Raw genomic sequence first — 19,642 nt, 5'->3', positions numbered from 1 at the left:
CCTTTTGTTGAGTGTTGTCAATCATTTTCTGCTAAAGCATCATATGCGCATCACTAAAGTGATTTCCAAACCTTGGTCGTGATCTGAGCTTTATTCTTTTTGAAACCATGGCATTTTTAGTCGGTCCAATTTCATCTGAACCATAATATTGAATAAAACTACATAATTGAGTGTTGTCTTTCTTTATGGAAGCTATGATAGAGTTGGATATAGCCACCCTATACAATCTTAATTTTTGGTAAATTTTTGCACGTTAAAATTAACTTTTCTCTTTTTTTTCCTTCAAAAAGACTATTTTTCATGATTTTTAAATTTATTGGAATATAAATTATTATTATTTTCTAATACTTGATTTATGTGACTAGTATAGACTACAATCCATTAATATATCAATTATTATTTCATGTAAACAACATTTGATCCTTGAAATCCAACAAAATCTCGAACGGCTTTAGGGAAAGAATGGGCTAAAGTGGCATGACACTTGTTTTGGTGGGTTTCCCCATTCGTTGACAAGCATCACATCTCTTATAGTAAGCATATGCATCCTTATGGATGGTCGGCCACTAGTATCCTGCTAACAGAGCCTTCCTGGTTGTCGCTTCTCCTGTGAAGTGTCCACCACATGGTTCGTCATGGTATGCTTTCAATACTATGTTGATTTCATCCCCTACAACACATCTTCGCAACACTTCATCTTTGCCTTTCTTATACAGTGCACCGCCTAGCAAAGTGTAGGGGGCTGATTCTAACAGAAGCTGCTTCTTCTCACGGCTTGAGATGCCAGGAGGATACTGTTGAGTTGCCAGGAGATTGGCTATGTCTGCATACCAAAGAGCTCGGGGGGGTCATTCATGAATATATGTATATATAACATGAATTCAAAATAAGATATTTTTTAAATATTATTTTTATACATTTTTTACATACAGAACGGTGTCATATAAAGTGGTTACTTATAGGTTCAATAGAAAAGGGTTGTGTTTTATTCAAGAAAAATTCACAGATTAGGATATTTATAAATAGTCCATGAATGCACGTTATATAGAGAATATATATATAGTGAACCTCCAGAGCCAGAGAGTAACTGTTTCAACTAGAAATAAGGAAGCATCAGTAAGGTCTGGATCATCCCGTTCCTCTTCTTTTGGTTGAGGGATCCATGATAGATGATCAGCTAGAACATGGGAATCGCTAGGCTTAGTGACCACTTCAAAATCAAACTCTTGGAATATGAGTAACCATCTTATCAGTCGTCCTGTAACATCTGCTTTGTTCATTAGGAAGGACAGGGCTTCATGATCCACGTAGAACTTGAAATGCATTGACAATAAATAGTGTCGAAACTTCTCTAATGCAAACACCATTGCCAAGCATTCAAGCTCTGTCACTGTGTAGTTCCGTTCCCTATTAGTGACCTTTAGGCTTGCATAATATATCGGTTGATCTAACTTAGAGGGGCCCTTTTGACATAGGACAACACCTAGCCCTTCAACTGATGCATCTGTGTGCACATGGAACTCCTTCGTCCAGTCATCAGGAGGCAGCAAGATAGGTGCTTGGATAAGGCACTATTTCAAGGTATTAAAGGCTTCTTCATAGTCATCAGTCCAAAGGAAATCATCTTCTTTCCTTAGGAGCTTGTGCAGAGGGGCTGCCTTGGTTGCAAAATGTGCAACAAATCTTCTGTAGTAGGCCACATGGCCCAGAAATCCTCTCAATTGCTTGAGGTTTGTTGGCATTGTTAAAGCGGCAATCTTTTCAATCTTCGTCGGTCCGTTGCAATCCCTTGTGTCGAGACAATATGGCCCAAGAGAACTCTTGATGAGACACCAAAGACACATTTCTCAGGGTTGAGAGAAATCCCATACTCTCGGCATCTGTCAAAGCATTACTCTAGGTGTCCCCAGTGCTCAATGGATCAAACTATAGACACAAAAGTCATCAAGATACACCTCAATGGAATCATGAAGATAATTCTCGAAGGTAGCCATCATTACTCATTGAAAGGTGGCAGGAGCATTACAGAGCCCAAATGGCATCACTCTATAGGTATAGGTCCCCCATTCTGTGGTGAAGGTTGTTTTAGATTGGTCCTTTTTTACAATTTAGACTTGGTTATATCCGCTGAATCCATCCAAGAGGGAATACAGCTCATGGCCTGCCATTGTGTCCAACAGTTGGTCTGTAAAAGAGATAGGAAAATGATCTTTCTTCGTCTTTGAATTGAGCTTTTGAAAGTCGACACATATTTGAAGTTTCCCGTTCTTCTTGGGTAATACCACAATGGGCGAAACCCATTCACTATTAGCCACAGGATAAATTAACTCTGCTTCAAGAAGTTTCAATAATTCGCCCTTCACCAGAGCAGAGTAATTAGGATTCATACGCCTTTGTCTTTGCCTTACAGGTTTGGCATCCGGCTCTAGGTCAATGTGATGCTGGCATATTGTGGGATCAATCCCCTTTAGATCTTTGTATGACCAAGCAAACACATCTAAGTTCTCTTTAAGTAGGTCTCGTAGGACCACTAGTTCTCCCTCTGGAAGATTGAGATCCACTTTTAGGTGACGTTCGGTACCGTCAGTATCCAAGAATGTTGTCTTTCACCTTCCACTTCACGGATAAATGTCCCATGGATTGCTTCTGGGTAGAGGTCAGCTGACTCTTTCAAGAGAGTTGTATCCTCATTTGATGTTCCACTAGAACCAGTGTCCTCCTTTTAAACAAATGACTCATTTGTCTGTTGAGTTTGTTGGAAGGGTATTAGAGCTTTGTTTGCTTCTATATGAGTAGTAATTTCTTCTGGACTTAGATATTCATCTTCAGAGGATGTGTTCAGGAATGTCACATAGCACGGACCTTCTAGAGGACGAGGCTCTGAGGGCTTTGGCTTCTGTTGACAAGGAGCATCATCATCATCTTTTCTCCAAAATGAATGGTCAGGGCGACAAGAGCCACTGGTGAACTTAATTTTTATGCTTCTAATCCATTGTTTATACAAATTCTGTATACTTTGTGGTCCATTGATCAACCCAAATGGAACCATAGTCATTCCATCTAGCACCCTGAGATCTTCGGCTTCTGAGGTCTCTGTAGGGACATCAACAAGATCATCTGCTATCAGAGAAAATTCTTCATGTGCACTTTCATAACCTGCTTCATTTTCTTCCTCATCATTTTCATCCTCTTCCTCTGGAGGCTCCGTCTCTACTTCTGTAGAGGCTTTGTAAGAGAAGAATAAATCTTCTGCCTTTGCATCTACTTCTACTTCTGTCACAGCTTCTGACTCTACTTCTGCCTCTGGATCTGGCTCTGGCTCTATGTCTGTTACTGTCTCTGTATCCGCTCTGTCTCTATTCTATATCTGCTTTATATCTACTCTGTCTCTGTACCGTCTCTGCTCTGTAACTGTATTGTCTCTGTACTGTCTCTGCTCTGTAACTGTACTGTCTCTACGATTGTCATGTAACAGGGAGAACAGTACATCCATGCTTCTATTTTACTGTCAGAGGTAATTTCAGAAGTTAATTCTAGTTGAGACAAGAGGTATTCACCCATGGACAAGGATTTTACTTCCCTTGGTAGTTGGCTTATAATGCCCAGTATTAGGGACTGTGCCTCTGTTTTCTTAGGAAAGATTTGCTCAATAGCCTCTTCATCTCCTGATGTACCATCTGTTACCTCGTTGGAGGAGTCAGTTATGACTTTAATGGATGTGAATCCATTGCCTTTTTGTGATCCATACAGCTTTAACAACGCTTTGTTGGGTCCTCTACCTAGGGTTAGGGTTCCTTTGAACCAGTCCGTCCTGGCTCTTGCTTCAAAAAGCCAAGGTCTTCCCAACAACAGAGGGTATGAGGTTCCATAAGAATTTGGTTTGACCACCAGGTATGTTAGCCAATAGTCTCTTCCTGCAAGGGTTGTTTTTGCGTATGGGAGGATGCCCAACGGTTTGACTCTACTTTGGTCTGCCAATCTAATAAGCCACTATGTAGGTTGAATTCCTTGCAACCCTAAGTCCTTCATTGTCACATCTGTCATTATATTTACTGATGAGACTCCATCAATCAATGCATCTGAAATAAAGCATCCTTCTATCCATACACTAATCTCTGGGGTTCCAGGATCTAGGAAGGCATTAGCCACATCGACTTCCTTTACAAGCTTCGGGGCCTTATTGCTCTTGGTCGCTGTTGAAGGAGCGATCCTTAATCCACGTCTTCTTGTCAAGATGCTTTTGAATTTCTTTCGGCAGCTAGGAGATAGCATCAGCAACTGTTGGAATGTTAGGTTTGGTTAAAAAGTGTCTAGGTCTTTGACCAAGTCAGAATCTTTGATAGGATCCACATGCTTCTCTAGCCGACTGGGGAATGGGGCTACATCCATTTTCATTTTTCCTTTTTCTTCTAATAATTGCAACATTGGCACTTTTTTTGTTTCTGTAGGTGCTTTTGTATCATCTATCTCCTGGACCTTTGGTCCTGTCTCTGGGACTGTCTCTCTGACTCTCTGTGGCACTACAGTGCTTTGTACTGCACTGTTCTATTCTGTATTGCTCTATCCCTCTCTTGGCAGATTGAACTTCACAATCTTGGTAGGAGAGTTATTTTCATTCTGAACAACTGGTTTCTTTTTCTTGATGTGCGTGACAGCGGCAACTTTCAACTCTACCAAATTGGAGGCAGGCTCTTGTACCTTCTATTGGCTATCAGTGCCATTGGCCTTTACAGGGGCTGGGCTTGGACGGTCCTTTGCAGTGTGGCCTTCTCCTTTGCATCGGCTGCATAAGGGCTTATAGTCCACAGATCGTCTAGGGTTTGGACAATTTGGGGAGATATGACCCTTTTCTCCACACCTATAACATTCCACCTCTGATCTCTGACCACTGCCAGACTGTCATCCTCTGTAACTTTGAGAAGGAAACCTCCTTGGACCAAAATTAGGATCAAACTCCCTAGGCTTTGGTCCAATATCCTATGTTGTCATTTTGGATTCCAACAAGTTGAATCTTGTATTTTCATCCTTCTGTCTTCGTTCATGCATCTCTTTCAGAGAGCAAATATCCTCTGTATGGTTCTTCTGCAAACAGTAGGAACATAAGGCTCCAGGAATGGTTGGTTTTCAGGTACATTCAGTGGCTAAATGTCCCGCTTGATGACACTTTCCACACCATGTATTAGAGCGCATCACATCTCTTCCAGCTCTTGCAGGAGTGGATATATTGGCAGTATTCACCTTCAGCATCTGTAGCTGCTCTATAATCACATCCAGAAGCTCTTTCTTGATACTTGTAACTAAGTTGGATAAGTAGTTCTTTAGATTTTCACCTCCTGAAGTACTTGTAGTAGGATTTTGGAGAGCTTCTGTAATTACTGCATACACTGATTGGATCGATACAGAGGGTCCTTTGTTCTGGCTCTAATTAAAAGCTCCTATTGAGACTTGGTGTTGTTGATTCTAGTTAGTAGGGTTCCACTGTTGTTGAGTCGCCATTGGAGGAACTATTTGAGGCCACTGTTGTTGTGGTTGAACCATCATTTGAGGCACTGTCGTCTGTGGTGACCACACTAGATTAGGTGCATTATACTGTGGCACTGTTTGCATCTGGGGATAGGGATAGGGAATTGTCCCTGGGACTGCATTTGGTGGGTATACCATTCCTGACATAGGAGGAGGTAAGACTCCTCTTCTTGGAGTCATTGACAGCCTTACTTCAACTTCGTCATACAATCTTGCACCTTCCACTATAGCTTGAAAATTGATTAGTATTCTCAATTCCACAAACTTGCAAACTTTTGGTTGTAGGCCTCTAAGGAACACTCCTTTCTGGATGCCTTCGTCTAGATGATGGTTAGTCCATCTCTTCAGGATGGATTCCATTCGCCAGACATAAGCTTCTACTCTTTCTCTAGAGGACTGACTTAAGTTCATGAACTCCTCTTGCATCCACTCTTCAAAACCTTCACGCTTGAATTTAGTGAGGTCCCATGTGCCAAAAGTTCCTACTGCTTGTCTCTCATACCACTGAAACGCCACGCCCTTGAAAGTGGTGGGGAATATTGCTAACCAATGCTCAGGGGTTCTAGCATTGTTAGCCACACATGCTACCATGAATTCTGCTACATGCAGATCAGGGTCTTCATTGTACTCTCCCTTAAAAACTGGCAATGGGATTACATTTATTGGCTTGTCATCAATATTTCTAGGATGAATCTGACTAAGAAGGGTACCTTGAGTCACCATGGGGACTTCTGTAAAGAGTGCTTTTAGGGCGTCAAAGGAGGCTTCTGTTGCTAGCTTGTTCTCAGCTTTGATTTCTGCCTTCTCTCTTCTCACGTACCTCTGGACTCGTTCTAACGCTTGCCTCTTTATTGCATCATTCATCAAGGGGTTGGCTCCAACCACTTGGTCTATACTCAACAGGATAGTATTAGAGAGGACTTCAGTCTCTGAGGGATTCTCTGGCCAATATCTCCTCTACTTCCTTCTTTTCAACATCTCTGAATTCGGCTTTCAAACCACTACAGAGGGAAAGATATTCCATTCTGAAAGTATCAAAACTCATTCTTCTTAGGATCGTTGTTGTGTCATTATAATAATGCCAGTTTCTGAGGGTTTCAATAGTGTATGTTGTGAAAAACACTCTGTCTATCAACTTCCAGTGGGTTGCTAATTGGACAAACAGAAGATTATCAGTGCACCAAGCATCCCACATATCTTGTTGTTGAGCATCCACGAACAAATTCCAACTCTTTTCCTTCTTGTTTTCATGAACCTCCATAGACCACGACTCCTGAAGCTTCTTCACAATCTCCCACTTGATGATGTCTGGAAACTTCTCAATGAATGCCAAATCTTCCATGGATGGTCATTCTCTCTGTTTCTGCTCTTCAGTTTGTTCCCAAACAGTTTGCCACCAAGATGCAAGTTTCTGCTGCTTCAATCAGGAAGAGGAAACAGTCCACCACATAGAGCATGCATCATGATGGTAATATGTTTCCGCCATTGTGGGATGAACTTCTTGTGGAAAGTGGCTTTGATAATGATAATCTCCAACTCTTCAGTGGAAGAAGAAACTTTGCAAACATCCATTGAATTCACCTCTTTTTGACAATGCCATTTCCTTCATTTTTAGCCTCTTTTGATGTTTGTTGATGGCAAGTTTCCCCGGCTGCGCACCAAAAATGTGGAGCCCCAAGAGGAACACCAAGGAAAAGGGGATTCTACTACAAGAAAATCTATATTGTAACATCAACAAGCATTTATTTCATTCTTTTGATGACCAAAACAAAGAAAACAACAATTCTTCACACAGCATCATAGTAGATTTCTCCCACGGATTTGATAGAATAAACCATAATCTTCAACATCTTCATAGAATTCTTCAATAGAACAATGAACACAAAGGAATACACCATCTTTGAATGGAAATCAATCACATAGTATTCATCTTCAATGTCTTCATAGCTCTCTCTCAATCTCTCGTATACAGTTACACTGTTTTGATAGAATTGATTATCTTTGGCTCTCCCTCTCTCTCTCTCTCTCTCAATAATACATCATATCCTTACTAAAATACTCTCATAATAACTCTTAATAATCCTTCTTAGGTCATGTATGCACCTCCCAAGAGGTATGTTTGATATGAAGAGTCACCAAAGCCACTACAGTGTCTTTTCACAGCTTACTATTGTCACTGTCACTTAGTCTTCTCTTTAGTCTTCAGCAGCTGCTTCTTCCACTTGTTTTAGATCTTTTAAACTTAGATTCATCCTTTCCAAAAGTTAGAAAACTTTCCCAAAGTCACAGATACATTCTACAGAACACTTACAGAAGGTCTACAGAACATTTACAGTACAGTACCAGAGCAGCTACAGTACAGTTACAGTACAGAGACAGAGCAGAGACAGAGGCTCTACAAAAGGTCTACAGAGGGTTACAAAACCTCATAACTCATACTCAAACCATTCCATACTATAAAAAAATATTCAATAAGCTTTCAAAAGATCTCAATCTTCATCAATCATCAATCCATGCTTCATACACATCAATCCATGCTTCATACAGAAGAAAATCAGAACAAAACAGAAGCTATACAGAACCAATCAGAACCTTAACAGAACATCATAGAGCTTCATATCTCCACTAAGAATCATCATGAACTTCCAAAATATAATCATTATCATTCAAAACACTCTCAAAAACTTCCATTAACAACCATACATCACTCTAAATCCATCAAAAATCAATCATTCAGTCCTCAAAAACAACAAAAATCAGTCAAAAATTCAGTCTTTTTCCACTCTCAATAACTTTCACTAGTACTTGGTGGGCAGTAACTTTGGTTATGCTTTTCTTGACATTTTCTCTCGATTTTTGTGATTTTTTTGTCATTTTCTGCAGTAAACAGCAAAGCAATTTTGAACTGTCTACAATCTTCCAGCTTGCATTATGGCCAGTTCGTCCACACTGATCATGCTATTTTCAATATCACTAAGCTTGATGGTATGAATTACTCTTATTGGAAGAGCCATATTTGGTAGGTGTTGGTGTAAAAATCGCAGATCAAACCTTTGAGGTTGAGCGGGCATCCGTCTGCATCTATGCCAGATGAGGAATGGCTTGAGCTTGATGAGTTATGCAAGTCCACTATTGTATTATCTCTCATAGAATAGGTTCATTACAATATATTTGAGGAAGAATAGAGTGCATGGCAATTGTGGGATAAAATCAAGAATCTCTATGACAAGAAAAGTCCAGTGAGTTAGATGTATTGGCTGAAGCAGCTTATGGATCTGCGCATGAAGGAGAATGTGACTATGTCTGCTCACTTGCGCCAATTCCATGCTATAATCAAGAACTTGACTTCGCAGGACATCACTTTTGCAGAGGATGTCACTCCTCTTTTCTTGCTTGGTACTCTTAATGAGTCATGGGATGTATTCCGCACTGCATTATGTGCCTCTACTGCTACCTTGAAATTATCTGATGTTGAGAGTGCTCTTCTATAAGAGGTTAACCATAAGAATTTGGATGCCTCTCGTGTGTCGCATGCTATGACAGTTAGAGGCAGGAATGATGGATATGGAAAGCATGGCAGTGGCAGTGGCTGTGGACGGGATTCTCAAAAATCTCAATCCAAGTCTTGTAGGAAGTCATGTAGCCAATCCTGTGGCAAGAATGCAGATGTTACTTGTCACCATTGTGGGAAAAAGGGCCATATTAGGCCACAATGTCATGAACTGCGCAATGAAAGACGCAAAGATAAGGGGAAAGACAAAATGCATGATAAGTCTTCTGATCGCAGGATAATGCTTGCAAATTCCAGTGTTAAAATTCAAGAGATCAATGTTATGCAGCCTGAGCATGTTGATGGTGATGATTATATCCTTGCAGCTTCTTCTAGTGCTTCGCAGATGACAGAGATACACTCTATGTATGCACAGTATTGGCTCTTGGACTCAGGTGCATCCTTTCATGTGACACCTTGCCGAGATTGGTTTCATTCATACCCTACTGTTTCGGGTTCTATGCGCTTGGGGGATGACAACTCTCTTGACATTGTGGGCATTGGTGATATTAGGCTGCAGTTTCCTTTTGGCAGCAGGTTTGTTATGTAGGATGTATGTCATGTACCTACTTTGACACACAGTCTCATGTCAGCTGGACAGCTTGATGATGCAGGTTATCATGTATCTTTTGGAGACTGTGCATGGAGGATCACTCGTGGCAGACTTGTGATTGCAAGAGGTGCCAAGGCTGACAGCCTCTATCCCTTGATTGTATCTGCTTCTTCCATCATGTTTTGTCTGTGGGTTCTATTCCATATGTATCTCTTTGGCATGCCCGTTTGGGCCATATGTCTTTGAAGAGAATGAAAATGCTTTCTGGTTTGCAGTACTTACCGCCCCTTGATTATGTATGTTTTGATTCATGTGAGGATTGTCTTTATGGCAGGCAGACTAGGTCTACACATAAGAAGTTTGGTAGGCCACGCATGAGTGAGCCCTTCGCATTGGTACATTCAGATGTTTGTGGGCCCATGCCTTGTCAGTCTATGGGTAGTGCAAAGTATTTGTTATGTTCATAGATGATTTTTCACAGAAATTTTGGGCTTATCCCATTAAGCTAAAATTCGATGTCTTGGCTATGTTTCAGAGATGGCTTGCATTGGTTGAGAACCAGTCCGGGTATAGGCTAAAATGCCTAAGAACAGATAATGGGGGTGAGTATGTCTCACGTGCTTTTGAGCAGTTATGTGATGAGAGGGGTATTAAGCGTCAGTTGACTGCCCCCTATACCCCCCCAGAATGGTTTGGCTGAGCGGATGAATAGAACCATCCAGGAGTGTGTACGCAATATGCTTAGCCATGCAGGCCTACCACAGAGATTTTGGGCTTAGGCAGTTAGTACATCAGTGCATGTCATAAACAGATCACCTTCTAGTGGTTTGGATTTCCAGGTTGTAGAGGAGGTATGGACTGGAAAACCTCCCTCTTATGCGCATCTCCGTGTCTTTGGATGTGAGGCATTTTGCCATGTGCCTAGGGACAAGAGAAGTAAGCTGGATCCTATGAGTGTCAAATGCATTTTCCTTGGTTATGGGGATGCAGGCGAGATGGGTTACCATCTCTGGGATCCACAGGCGCGGAAAGTCATCCGCAGTCATGATGTAGTCTTCCATGAAGACAAGATGCATCGGCAACCTGAGAGAGTTGTCGAGATCCGCAAGGTCATATTTCAGGAGGAGCCGAGAGCTCTCGCACAGCCAGTTGGACAGCCTACATTTGCAGCAAATGCTCATGGTTAGGGTATTGGACAGGTAGCTGGGTAGGCAGCAGAGCCTGCCGTGAGACGGTCTACTAGAGACAGACGTCCACCTGATAGATTTCAGCCCTCGATGCATTATGTCTTGGTTACAGATGTAGGAGAGCCTTTCACTTATCATGAGGTTATGCACAGGGGTGACAGACACTCCTGGGAGAGGGGTATGCAGTCTGAGATAGACTTCTTGCATAAGAATGAGACTTCGGATTTGGTTTCCTTGCCTAAGGGCAAGAAGGTTTTGCCATGCAAGTGGGTGTACAAGTTGAAAAGTATCCCATGGACACCCCAAGCCAGCATACAAGGCTAGATTGGTAGCAAAGGGTTTTAAGTAGGAGCATGGTGTAGACTTTGATGAGGTCTTTTCTCCTGTGGTTAAGATGACCACCCTGTGCTTAGTCTTGGCTTTGATTGCTCAGCTTGACTTGGATTTATACCAGATGGATGTCAAGACGGCTTTCTTACATGGGGACTTATATGATGAGATTTATATGGAGCAACCTAAGGGCTTTGCAGAACTTGGCAGGGAGCACCTAGTGTGCAAATTGAAGAAAAGTCTTTATGGCTTGAAACGGGCACCTAGGGAGTGATATCATAAGTTTGATGCCTTTATGCAGTCACAGGGCTACAGCAAGAGTGCTATGGATCCGTGTATTTACATGAAGAAATCATGTGATGGTTCTTTATTGATTTTGGTACTCTATGTGGATGATATACTGATAGCAAGGAAATCTCATGATGAGCTAGATGCTCTTAAGGCTCAGCTCAAGAAGAGCTTTGAGATGAAAGATCTAGGACAGGCCGCTCACATACTTGGTATGTGCATCAGATGCGACAGGCATCAGGGACTCCTCTACTTGTCAGAGAGGGAGTACATTCATAAAGTCCTTGAGCACTTCCGCATGCAGGACGTAAAGCCTATTGGCTGTCCATTGCCTTGTTATGTGAAAGTATCATAGGTTGATTATCCATAGATAGATGAGTAGAGGGCCAAGATGGCCAAGATTCCCTATACATCTGCAATGGGTAGTCTTATGTATGCCATGATCGTCAGTCGTCCAGATATTGCCTTTGCAGTTGGTGTTGTAGCACACTATATGGCTACACTTGGCAAGAAGCATTGGGATGCCGTGAAGGGTATCATGAGGTACCTTAAGGGCACTGCAGATATATGCATATGCTATGGCAGCTAGGATACAGGAGTCATGGGGTACATTGACTCTGATTATGCAGGACATACAGATAGTAGGAAGTCCACTTCCAGCTATGTATTCACCTATGCTAGAGGTACCATTTCTTAGATGTCCAAGGTGCAAAAATGCACGGCCCTTTCTATTATAGAGGCCGAATATGTTGCAGCCATTGAGGCTTGCAAGGAGGACATTTGGTTGGGTCATTTGGTTGCTGACCTTGGTATTGATACTACCCTTACACTGCATTCGGATTCTATGAGTGCTATTCAATTAGCCAAGAATCCATGTCTTCCATGTGAATACGAAACAGTGAGGTATCACTTCATACATGGGGTCGTTGAGGAAAAGTCTGTTGATCTTATCAAGATCTTGACTGACCAGAATCCTGTAGATCTGCTCACGAAAAGCCTCTCTATAGAGCACTTTGCCTTTCTCAGGAGGTTGATGGGTGTGGGATGAGATGACGTCTTTCCTCATCCTGTTGTATATGTGTACATGTTATACTGTCTTTTTTTTTTCTTTTTCTTTTCACTCCTCACTAGGGAAGATTCACCTTTAAGTGGGAGGTTGTTGGGGGTAAATGCATCTCCGCCTAGCTGTCCATGTATTACTACACTGGCAGTCACCGCCACTGCACACTACAGGTGGCGGGTGCCTGTCACCGTCACTTTATTCTTTATTCTTTTAGTGATAGTTTGAATAAAGGACGGCCCAATCACACATTGTGACTGTTGGAGTTCCCATTTCTTGTCTCTCTCTTTCTTGCTCTTGCTCTCTAGCCATAGCTCTTGAGTGCAAGCTTCAATCCTTCTCACCTTTCAAAAGTAGCTTCGGCTTGACATTTTGAAAATGATGTGATTGGGAATAGATGGTGCAACAGCTATGATAAAAAATGTGAATGGATTGACCACCAAATACAAGAGATTGAATCCATATATAACCTTCCTTTTAGTGAGTTGCACATAGAATTAGTTTATACCTTGAAGATGCAATAAAGAAATCTTCTTATGCACAAAGCATTCACTACAAGGAAATGAAAGTATAGTGACAACCATTTTGGACGTGATTAGGTGGTATTGCCATAGCAACAATGCTTTCAGATGTAATTAGGTAGTGTTGTTATATGCGTGACGTATATAGTGACTCAAAAAGTGACGCATATAATGAGGCATGGTGGGGAAAAAAAGGGACCAAAACCTGAGGATGGCATTTTACAGGTAATTTGTAAATGAGCAAGAGCAAGAGAGCAAAAGAGAGAGGGATATAGCTTAGAGAGAGAGAGAGAGAGAGAGAGAGAGAGAGAGAGAGAGAGAGAGAGAGAGAGAGAGAGAGAGAGAGAGAGAGAGAGAGAGAGAGAGAGAGAGAGAGAGAGAGAGAGAGAGAGAGAGAGAGAGAGAGAGAGAGAGAGAGAGAGAGAGAGAGAGAGAGAGAGAGAGAGAGAGAGTACCACCGCCATCACCATTCCCACAAAGAGAGAGGAGACGTGTAAACTGTTGGAGCTATATGTAGCTCACCCTATCTAGACTAGGTCTTACCTATATGTATGTAGATTTTAATAAATATAAGAAGACAATTAGGAAGTATACCTATGTAGTATCTCTTCAGTTCTTGATTCATGTTCTTTTCATGCTTAAAGTTGATGTATTGTGTATGTTATGAGCATCTTATATTATGAATTTTAAGCATAGAAGAAGTTTACTCAATCATCATTTAGATTGCAGATATGCTGAATTGTAGATATGCCTTACTTGGATTAGAGCTTTATTCTTATGGTCTTGGATTTACCTAGAGCTTGCGAGTTATGCATTTGAGATATTACTTGAGATTTGAGACTAGGATCTCTTACACTTCCTTCACTATGATATTTTCTTGGTAGATGCTTCCATGTCTACTCTTGGATGTTTATGAGATGATTTGATCTATCTTCATTGAGTATACACCAACCTTTGTGAGGTCTTGCTAGTGTGTGTACATCTTGCTTATTGCTCAAGGGATGTATCGATTGTACTGGCGGACTCTCTTGACACATTTGGATATTTGTCTCATGTTCATTGGCTGTTATAGTGCATCTATTATGCTAGCTTGATGCAGGATTGGACTTGGTAGTCATTGTTGTCATTGGATCTTTATTAGGTCATTGTTTGCTCTCATTTACTCACTACTGTCATTTATTACATCAAGTAGTATTTGGTGGGCAGTATCATTGATCACTTGTACTTTGCCATTTTTTCTTGATTTTCTTGTGATTTTTGATTATTTACAGTAGTATACAGCAGGTTGTTTTGATTGTTTACACTATTTTCAACTTGCATTATGGCAAGTGCTTCCACTAATAATGCTATATTCAACATCACTAAGTTGGATGGTACAAACTATGGCTAATGGAAAAGACAAATATGGTAGGTGTTGGTGTAGAAATTGTAGGTTAAACCACTGAGATTGAGTGGGCAGCATCCCATAATGATGCCTAATGATCAATGGCTTGAACTTGATGAATTGTGCAAGTCCACTATCATATTGTTTCTCACAAAATAGGTACACTACAATATAGTTGAGGAATCACAAAGTACATGGGATATTTGGGAGAAAATTAAGAACTTGTATGACAAGGAAAGTCTTACTTCCCAGATGTACTGGTTGAAACAACATATGGATCCCCGCATGAAGTAGAATGTGACTATGTCTGCTCATTTGAGCTAATTCCATGCTACCTTGAAACATTTGGTTTCGCAAGGCATTGATTTTATTAAGGAGGATGTGACTCCCTTGTTCTTTCTTGGCACTCTTAATGACGCTTGGGATATCTTTCATACTTCTTTGTGTGCCTCTACTACTACACTTAAGCTATCTGATGTTGAGAGTACTCTTCATTAGGAAGAGATAAACATAAAGAATTTGGATGCCTCACGTGTCTCTCATGCATTGACAATTAGAGACACGAATGATGGAAATGGAAAGAATGGTAGTGGCAATGGCGTTGGTCGTGGATGGGATTCTCACAGATCCCACTCCAAGTCCCATGGGAAATCACACAATGAATCCCGTGGCAGGAATGCAAATGTTACATACCATCATTGTGGGAAAAAGGGCCACATTAGGCCACAATGTCATGAACTACGCAATGAAAGGTGCAAGGAAAAGGGGAAAGAGAAAGTTCAAGAGAAGTTTTCTAGTAGTAGTATTATACCTGCAAAGTCCAATGTTAAGATTGAGGAAATTATGTTATGTAGTTTGAGGACTTTGATGGAGATTATATTCTTGTAGCTTTTGGCTTTTGGATTTGGGTGCATCCTTTCATGTGACACCTTGCAAAGACTAGTTTTATACAGAACACACAATTTCTGGTTCTATGCATCTTGTGATGACAAGTCTCTTGATATTGGGAGCATAGGTGATGTTATGATGTAGTTTGCCTTTGATAGCACTTTTCTTATGCATGATATATGCCATGTACCTGCATGGACCCACAATCTTATGTCAGTTGGATAGCTTGATGATGCAAGATATCATGTGTCTTTTGGAGACTTTGCATGGAAAATTACTCAGGTATACTTGTACTTGTAAGAGGTGTCAAGTTTGGTAGCCTCTAACCCTTGGTTGTATCTAGTTCTCTTGATCATGTTTTGGTAGTGGGTTCTATCCCACATGTATTTCTATGGCATGCTCATTTGGGTCATATGCCTCTTAAAGGAATGAAAATGCTTTGTGCTTTGTAGTATATCCTGCCTTTTGACTTTGCATCGTGTAATCATTGTTTATATGGCTGGCAGACTATGAACTCACATAAGAAGTCTGGTATGTCACACATGGGTGAGCCATTGGATATTTGCATTTGGATGTTTGTGGACCCATGCCTTGTTAGTCATTAGGGGGTGCGAAGTAATTCATTACATTTATTGATGACTTTTCACATAAGGTTTATCCTTCAAGCAGAAGTCTAATATCTTGGCAGTATTTCAACGGTGACTTACTTTAGCCGAGAACCAGTCTAGGCATAGGCTAAAATACTTAAAAGCAGATAGTGGGGGTGAGTTTGTTTCACACACTTTTAAGAAATTTTGTGATGAGCGGGGTATTAAGCATTAGTTGACAGCCCCTTACACCCCTCCCCAGAATGGTATGGATGAGTGCATAAATAGGACTATCCACCAAGAGAGTGTATATAGTATGCTTAGCTATGCATGCTTACCACAATATTTCTAGGCTGAGGTATTTAGGACTGTAGTGCATATTATTAATAGATTGCCTTGTAGTGGCATTGACTTCCACGTTGCAGATGAGGTATGGATAGGAAAGCCTCCCTCTTATACTCATTTGTGTGTCTTTAGATGTGAGACATTTTGCCATGTACCCAAGGACAAGCGCAATAAGCTGGATCCTAAAAGTGTGAAATGCATATTCCTTGGCTATGGAGATATAGGTGAGATGGGATATTGTCTCTAGGATCCACAAGCATGAAAAGTCATCCACAGCCATACTGTTGTGTTCCATGTTGTGTTCCATGTGAGGACAAAATACATAAGTAGACTAAAAAGGTAATGGAGACATGCAGGATTATCTTTCAGGAGGATTTGCCTACTCCCATACAGCCAGCTAGACAGCTTGCAATAGCAAGTGTTGGTACTCATGGCTAGGATGTTAGACATGATGTTGGACGGTATCGTAGCCTGCAGTGAGGCATTCTACTAGAGACAAACGCCCTCTTGATCGCTTTGAGCCCTCTATGCACTATGTCTTGGTTACAGATGCAAGAGAACCTCTCACCTATGATGAGGCTATGCGGAGGGGTGATAACCACTCCTGGGAGAGGGCTATGCAGTTTGAGATAGACTCATTATATAAGAATCATACTTGGGATTTGGTTTCCTTGCCTAGTGGCAAGAAGGTTTTGCCATGAAAATGGGTGAACAAGTTGAAAGGTATCCCTAGTTAGCCAAAGCCAGTATACAAGGAAACATTGGTAGCAAAGGGTTTTAAGTAGGAACATGGTGTTGACTTTGATGAGGTCTTCTCTCCCATTAGGAGAAATATGGACTCTCTTTTTTGCCCATTAAGAGGTTTCTCTCACCTCTTTCTCTCTCTAAAAAGAGATTCCAAAATAATATTATAATAAGAGATCTTCTACCATCAAGCAAATCTCGTATTTATATTTTCAATAGATTTCACCTATTATTTTATTCCTAAACTATAGGAAAAGGCTATTTTTTCTCAAAATCCTCATAACATAAAAAATACAATTTTATTTTCTCTAAAAACGGAGCCAAACATTAATATACGACTCTTTAATGCTCTCATGACTTTTCAACATGAAAATATGTTAGAATCATTCTTATTTTTGCTTCTTAAAAGGGCAGAAGTTAAAAAACGATATAAAATAATGTACATATCATATTTTAAGATTATTTTTTACCCAGAGATATCTTTTTAACTTGAGAGTTTTCTTGTAAAATTTTATCTTTTCTGGACAAGTACATGCCTATTTCTGGTCATTTTTTCATTCCCTCTCAAAGCTCTAGTTTTGTCCGAAATTTTGTGTACTCTTCTCCTTCCCTCCAGAATATGGTTTTTTGCATACGAATTCTTCTAAAGCAACACTTAGTATTATCTACAATACTCTCTACCTTGCTACAAGCAATCTCAGAGTGGTTTTGATAGCATTTGTTGAAATCAAATAATCTCTATCTACAACACTCTCTACCCTACTACAAGCAATCTCCCTCTTCAGTACTATGCTATAAGATATCTTTCTCTTCAACACTCTATACTACAAGCAATCAAGTGATAATGGATGTATCTTTATTTTTTAAATCTCTGTGATGTATGATTCTTCATAGTTGTTTTATCCTTAAGTTTCAATTCATAGAGAGAGAGAGAGAGAGAGAGAGAGAGAGAGAGAGAGAGAGAGAGAGAGAGAGAGAGAGAGAGAGAGAGAGAGAGAGAGAGAGAGGGAGGGAGAGAGGGGGAGAGAGAGAGAGGACTGTGTGAGATTAACTAAGAAAATAAGTGATAGAGTGACAGAGAGTAAATTAGGGTAGAAGATAAGATGATGTTATTATTCTCCAATAGCCAAGCTTCTATATAAATGTGTTTAAATATCTTTGATCAATTCTTTTTGTGTGTGCGTGTGAGAGAAAGAGAGAGAGAATATTTTTTATAGAACATAAGATAAGATTGGATGCTAATTAGAGGTAGATTAAAAGCTAATATTATAGGTAGATTAAGGGTTAATTAGGGTCTATCATGATTGAAATCAAGAGAAAGAAACAAGATTCAACTTGTATCATAAATGAAAATCCCATTTCTTTCTCTACTTCCATTTACTAGGTAAAAAAGAACATAGATATAGTGAATCAAAGGGATGTAATTGTGTGATTTGAATGTTGATCCAAGTTAAAATTGGCATATATTTTTCTTTACAAGATATAGGCGCAGGACATACCAAGAGAAAGAGAAATATTTACTTTCAATTGGAGGATGAATATGCACCAATGTTCAAAAGAACTATGGAAAGAGATGATGCAATAAGATACACGATGCAACAATAAAGAAATGGAGGGAAAAAAAATGTGGACCTTTGGGTTGATGGATGCATTTATACACCTGATCCAGTCACTTAAAGGCCACCACAATTTGAAAGGATTATATCATTTGTAAAGTTTGTTTGTGAAGGCAATGAAGGATTGTATGGATACACATGCAGACTTGTCACACAAGGATTAGCACAGGTTCATCAAGCCTTGACAAATATGAAAATAATATTACAAGGGAATATGTAGTCTTTGATGGAAAATGATACATTATTGGCTGAGAAGGATAAGGAGAACCAAAGTGTACAACAAGCAATGTTTGTCATTGAAGATGCTATGCATGCTACACATGTGCAAAATATAGAGTTACAGTTCAAAGTTATGGACTTGGAGAAGGAGAATCAAAACATAAAGAGGAAGTCCACAAAAACTTTGGATATTGGGCCCAGTTTAAAAGCCAAAGAAGCACGTCGACACATTCGATTAGTTAAACCAATTCACCAATTAACCAAAGGAAGTGGACAATATCATAGACGTATATATGGTCAACCTACTACAATGAGAAATACGTTCCCTCATGCAGAGAATGATACTATTGCCAAAGTCCTAAGCAAGGATATGGTAAAAAATGCATTGGAAAATCATAAATTCACGGACATGTAGATGGTGTCACAATTGAACATCTTAGGGATGGTGTTTTCACATGCAGAGAATGATACTATTGCCAAATTGGTAAGTAAGGATATGGTAAAAAATGCATTGGAAAATCATAAATTCAGGGACATTATAGATGGTGTCGCAAGTGAACATCTTAGGGATGTGAGCAACTTGTTTACTGCTACAGATGCTCAAGGATTATGTGACAAGGTGGGAATGAGTTCTGAGTTATATAGTATGCTCTATCAACAATTGGATACAGGTTTTAAGCAAGTCTTCAAAACTAAGCAAGTAATGCCTCTACCAAAACCATTTTTAAGTGAAGAAGACTTGAAAACAACTAAATGAGAAAGTTTTAGAACTAATTGGTGAGCCAACACATCTAGAAAAATCACACATATTGAAGTATGGTTCCAAAGAAGTTGCATTTGTATTGAA

The sequence above is a fragment of the Lygodium microphyllum genome, chromosome 14 (assembly GCF_053477565.2).
Source record: "Lygodium microphyllum isolate KBCC chromosome 14, Lygodium_microphyllum_v1.1.10, whole genome shotgun sequence".
Classification (NCBI taxonomy): Eukaryota; Viridiplantae; Streptophyta; class Polypodiopsida; order Schizaeales; family Lygodiaceae; genus Lygodium; species Lygodium microphyllum.
This window is presented reverse-complemented; position numbering follows the sequence as displayed.